Raw genomic sequence first — 6569 nt, 5'->3', positions numbered from 1 at the left:
ATGATCCTTGAACTGCTTCATGTAAATGTAATAACCTTGTTAAATGCTAGGTCGATGCATGATCATTTCCTACGAGTAGCTTTATGTTACTCACCCCGAAGTTACTAGTGATTTGTTTCATGTATAAAGACTTGGTTTGTGATGCTTATCATTCCTTGGATGACTTGTAGCCTTTAAGTTTCCATTTCATGCAAATGTTAGCATGAAATATCATTTTGCAGCCTTATACGTCAAAACTTGTATTTTTTGATTCCATACATGTAATGTGTACATGAGTACACTCTTTATAATGTATTTGATATGTATAGGATGAGGCCATAGGCCAATGGTATCTAGTTTGTATCCTATGTAACTTTCAACTTCATGAAATATTATGAAAATATTGAAAAATGACAAGTCTTTGCTTCACTATATTTGCATCGGGTGTGGGAATTCTATTTTTATTCTTTCATAGGGTCTCATTAATCATGTATGAAGTGTGGCCAAGGGCTAAATGGTAATTTGAAATCATTTGTTAATTTTAGTTTTCAAATTTTCCATTTCTCGTTCATTTTTGCCTTTTTGGCCGTCGGGGGGGGGGGGGGGGGTTGAATTTTGCATTGGCAGTATTTTTAAGCCATGGACCATTGTAGCACGTCCTATTAGGTAAGTTACGTTTGCGTGCATAATCATTTTCAATTTTAGCGTCATATTTCACAAAATGAGTACTCTATGGATTTACTTTTGAGTTTTTAAGCCTCTACTGATCTAGGGGCATTTTGGCCATTTCACAATGTTTTTTTTTCATTTTCTCTCGCACTGCCGGGTAGATAATTTGATTTCAGGAGGGGTTTCTTTTTCATGTTTTTCTAGAAAAGTTTGATAACCCGTTTCTGCTCTCAGATCAGGACAGTTACTGTAGCAGCTTTTTACCCTCTTGACCTCTTCTGATCTAGGGGCATTTTGGGGATTTCTCAGTGTGTTACTTCCTCCTCCTAAACCTCGTACGACAAAGAAGGAGAGGGAGGCAGCTGCTAAGTTGTTGCAAGAAAGGAATAACCTCCTTGTTGAGGTAAGCAAGCTTTCTTCGTCTCAAAAGCAAAAAAGGGGTCCAGTCAAGGACTAAGCGTCCCTTAGCGAAAGATGATTATCTTTCAAAACGTCCTAAGCTTATGGCTGAGGCCTTTGGAGGAAAAAGTGCCCTAATTCCTGGCACTACTGATGTTGTTGGGGGTGATTTTGCGGGGTCTACCAAGAAGTGGTTCCCCGAAATGATGAAGTCTAATGGGTCCCCTATCACCATTGGTGACTCCGGAGCCTAAGACTCGGAGACTTTGATAGGTTTAGCCAGAAGGATGTGGCCTCCCAGAGATGAAATTTTACAGCAACAAATGAGTGTTGACGATCTGTTGTCTCTTGCTTCCAAGTCCATAATAGAGGTAACTCTTTCTCATTCCTCTGCTTTCCTTTCACTGAGGGTTTTTTTTTTTTATTAACAATTCTCTGTTGTCTTTGCATAGAGCTCTTTCTTGATATTCGCTCTTATGAAGAAGCTGTCAGCTGACTTCCTTCAGGCGAACCAGTCTGTTGCCCTTCAGAAGAGGGTAAGTATTTTGGAGGCTTACCTCGCTGAGGAGAAGAGGGAGAAGGCTCAGCAGCTTAAGTCAATTGAGTATTTTGACAAAAGAGCTAAGGAACTTGAGCATAAAGCGGCTGAGCTTGACCTGCAGCTTGGGAAGACAAACTCTCTTATTCAAACCTGCAAGGATGGGGGTTTGGAGATGTTTAACCATTTTTTCCAGATTGCGAATCTTCGTTATGCCAAAGGCTTCAGGCTCGGTTTTGCTCAAGGGCAGCTTCCTTCTGAGGAGAGAGATTATGGTGATGCTGATGAGCATGATGCCGAACAGGGGCTCTTGATTGCTGGTGAATATGTTGAGCCCTCGACTGGCCCTAGAGAGACTGAATTTGCTGCTCTGCTGAAGGGTGAGGTGGCTGGTGAGGTTCTGCCTCCTCTCTAATATCCATCGGGCTCCTAGGGGTTACCTGCTCTGTCGCTTGATGCCCTTTCCACTACTCCAGCCAGGGTAGAGTTGGTTGATGCTTTTACACAGAAATTTAATGTGGAAGGTGGAGCTGAGCCTGATAGTGACCCTGCGTAGCTCCTTGCTGCTTTTTATTATTATTATTGTTGTTGTTTTGAGGTGTTGGGTATGCCCTGCCTCTTTTGTAGAAACCCCCACCCATTTTGAAGAACATAGAAGTTTCTTTTTGACAATCTTTGAGATTGTTTTTGCTTGTGGTCTTGCTTGTGATTTGATCTCGATGCATTTGTGTATTTTGCGATCAGGTCATGTGGCTGCTCTAGCTTTTTGCACTTGATTTTTTTTTTTTCTTTTGATTAATTATGATAGGGCATTAGGCTCTTATGGCCTTCGCTTATTCTGCGATCAGCTATTGGGGCCATTCGGTTTTTTAGGCCGTTTGGGTGTTACGCTCTTATGGCCTTCGCTTCTTTTACGGTCGGCTCTTAGGGCTACTCGGCTTTTTGGACTTGATCAATTTCATAATCAAAACTGATTGAGCGTTTAGCTCTCGGGGTCTTCGCCTATTTTGTGATTGGCTCTTGGGGCTGTTCGGCTTTTTGGGCCTAATCAATTTCATGATCAAAACTGATCGAGCGTTTGGCTCTTGGGGCCTTGACCTATTTTGCAATTGGCTCTTGGGGCCATTCGGCTTTTTGGGACTAATCAATTTTCTGATCAAACCTGATAGGGTGTTTGGCTCTTTGAGCCTTCGCCTATTTTGCGATCGGCCCTTGAGGCCGTTCAACTATTTGGGCCTGATCAATTTTCTGATCAAACCTGATTGGGCGTTAGGCTCTTAGGGCCTTTGCCTATTTTGCGATACGCTCTTGAGGCCGTTCGGCTTTTTAGGCCTGATCATTTTTCTTATCAAACCTGATTGGGCGTTTGGCTCTTAGGGCCTTTGCCTATTTTGCGATCGGCTCTTGAGGCCAATCATCTTTTTGGGCCTGATCATTTTTCTGATCAAACCTGATCGGGCGTTTAGCTCTTGGAGCCTTTGGCTCTTAAGGCCGTTCGGCTTTTTGGGCCTGATCAATTTTCTGATCAAACCTCATCGGGCATTTGGCTCTTGGGGCCTTCGCCTATTTTGCGATCGGCTCTTCAGGCCATTCGGCTTTTTGGGCCTGATCATTTTTCCGATCAAACCTGATACGGCGTTTGGTTCTTAGAGCCTTCGCCTATTTTACGATCGACTCTTGAGGCCGTTCGGCTTTTTAGGCCTGATCATTTTTCTAATCAAACCTGATCAGGCATTTGGCTCTTAGGGCCTTCGCCTACTTTGCGATCGGCTCTTGAGGCCGGTCGACTTTTTGGGCCTGATCATTTTTCTAATCAGACCTGATCGGGCGTTTGGCTCTTGGGGCCTTCGCCTATTTTGCGATCGGCTCTTGAGGCCGTTCGGTTTATATATATATATATATATATATATAACTAAATCGTCTCCACACAGGTTGGCCCCTTTTATTTGGGCCTTTGTTGGTAACACGGGTATCAGGTTTCTATTTTTCTAAGGGAGTTGTTCTGTTGACAAAGAATTCAAGCATTTTTGCCTTACAAAAAACATATATGCACGTGTATATATTTTTCTTTATTTAAAATGGGGCATCGTATTGAAAAGATCTTTCCTAGAGAAAAACGGGGAAGGCTCTAAATTATGGGCCCTCTGATAATGGACCGCATCTACCCATGGATCCCATAATTCAGGGCCCGTACCCGCTGACTGTACATCCAGCAGGTCATATTTTAATAAGAAAGGAGTCTTTTCCTTTTTTGTCGATGTGGGACCCCAAGTTCTAAGAAAAAAAAATAACTTTTTGCTAAAAAGATGTGGGGAGTGTATGGAGACCTCTGACAATGGGGCATCTTAATGTCGTGGATGGGATCCTATTGTCAATGGGTCCACACACTGACAAATAAGCAAGTGGGTGACTTTATAAGAAAAGCTTAAAAATTTATTTTTTAAACGACGTGGGACATCGTTTCTTATAGGTGACGAAATCTCATCTATGGCAAGATAAAAAGTGTGAAGTGGAGACCCCTAATAGTGTGTCCCATTATAGGTTGCCTACCATCAGGGGGTCCACTCCACTGTTTTGATTTTGTGTTATTCTACTTTAAATAACAGCTAGAAGTTTTGTTTTTATCCAATGTGGAACTTTCGAAGAAGACTGTTAGCAGCTTTATTCATTCAAAAAGTAGAGTACTGGAAAACATCATATAATTTACTTTATTGAAAATACCTTTTTAGGTTTATTGCATTCCTTGGCTTGGTCATTTTGGTGCCATCCAGGTGTCGAAGTCTGTAAGCTCTTTTTCCAATCATGTCTGATATTCGGTATGGTCCTTCCCAGTTGGGTTCCAATTTGTCGACATACTTCTCTGATTTTAGGAGTACTACATCTCTTGGATTGAAGCTTCTCCTTCTGACTCTTTTGTTGTAACTATTTGCTATCTTCTGTTGGTAAGCTGCTAGTCGGATGGCCGCAGCTTTTCTTTTTTCTTCCAATAGATCCAGACTGTGTTCTAGAAGCTGATTATTTAACTTCTGGTCTTAAGATAAGCTTTAGATGGGGGGTGCTACCACTTCGATGGGGATTACGACTTCGGTACCGTAAGCTAAAGAGAAAGGAGTTTCACCTGTGGGACGTCTTGGGATGGTTCTGTATGCCCACAGGACATTTGGTAATTCATCCAACCACTTCCCCTTTTTATCTTCAAGCTTCTTTTTTATGCAGGCAAAGATTGTTCTGTTAGTTATTTCTGTTTGCCTGTTGCCTTGGGGGTGGTATGCAGCTGATACTTTTTGGTTGATTTCGTACTTGTCGAAGAAACGCTGAGTGTACTTATTATCTAGATTTGGCTTGTTATCCATGATAATGGACTTTGGGATTCTGAATCTGCATATTAGATTGCTCCAAACGAACTTTTTCACTTGGACGTTAATCACATTTGCGTATGCCTCTGCCTCTACCCATTTGGTGAAATAATCAGTGGATAACAGGGCGTACCTTTTTTGCGATGCAGCCATTGGTAGGGGTCCTACCACGTCCATTCTCCATTGTGCGAACGGCCATGGACTACTCATGGTGTGTATTTCTTCTGGGGGTAGATGGATGAAGGCGGAATACCTTTGGCATTTATCGCATCTGCAAGAGTATTCCTCTGCTTCCTTTACTATGTAGGGCCAAAAATAATCTTGAGTGAGAGCTTTATAAGCCAATGACCTACCCCCAGAATGATTCTCGCATTCCCCTTCATGTATCTGTTTTAAAACTTCTTGGGACTCCGTGGGGGTCAAACATTTGAGGTAGGGCCCAGAATGCGATCGCCTAAAGAGTTGTCCTCCTACAACTGAATATTTGGCAGCTTTCATTCTTAGCTGTCGGGCCGCTTCCTTAGAGTTGGGGAGTTCTCCTCTCTCAAGGTAGGTCAATATTGGATCTATCCAACTTGGTTCCCATGGGATGACCAGTACCTGCATTCCCATCATGATGCTTGGCATATCTAGGACATTAATGGGGACGACCTTGGTTAGTGATTCGTCTGCTATGGATACTGCATTCGCCAGGCGATCGGCTATCGGATTTTCTTCCCTAGGGATCTGCTAAAATTTGATTGTATCAAAGTACTTTGCCAATTTTTTAACCTCTTCTCGGTATGCATTCATTATACTCTCTCTGGAGGTATACTCTCCTGTCACCTGCCTGGTGATGAGTTGTGAATCACTATAGGCTCTCAGGTGCTTTACTTAGAGTTCCTTGGCCAATCTAAGCCCTGCCAACAGCGCCTCATACTCCGCTTCATTGTTTGTGACTGGGAACTCTAGTCAGATTGACTGTTGGATTCTAGTTCCCTCGGGGGTTCTTATCTCTAGACCTGCTCTGGTTCCGTTTTGGCTCAAGGAACCATCGACGTATAACTCCCAGTAAGGGTCTTCTGTGGTTTGCTGTTCTTCCCCTAGGTCAGTGTCTAAGAGAAAATCTGCAATCACTTGCCCTTTTTTTACGGTGCACTATTCGTACCGAATGTCAAAGGAGCTCAACTCGATTGTCTACTTGGTGCTCCGACCTGAAATATCTGGTTTACTGAGAATTGCCTTAATAGGGTGTATTATGGGAACTATTATCCGATGAGCCTCGAAATAGTGTCGAAGTTTCCTTTTGGCCTGAACTAGAGCAAGGATGATTTTTTCTGCCATTGAGTACCGGTTTTCTGCGTTGGTCATGGCCTTACTGGAGTAGAAGACTGGGTGTTGCTTTTTTCCCACTTTTCTTACTAGGGCCAAGCTAGTTGTTGACTGAGATACCACTAGGTAGAGATACAATGGCTCTTTGGGCTCTGGAGTAGATAAAATTGGGGGATTTGTCATGTACTCCTTAAGTTTCACGAGAGTTTCTCTTTGCTCTACCCCCCAAATATCTCCCTTTCTTGCTTTGATTGCATCGAAGAATGGTTTACATTTGTCTGATAGTCTAGATATAAAGCGGCTAAGAGCTGCTACTC

This window comes from Cornus florida, unplaced genomic scaffold, assembly GCF_030987335.1.
Source record: "Cornus florida cultivar Cherokee Brave unplaced genomic scaffold, ASM3098733v1 CherokeeBrave_3.0.0_Hap2_Chr07, whole genome shotgun sequence".
NCBI classification, from domain to species: domain Eukaryota; kingdom Viridiplantae; phylum Streptophyta; class Magnoliopsida; order Cornales; family Cornaceae; genus Cornus; species Cornus florida.
This window is presented reverse-complemented; position numbering follows the sequence as displayed.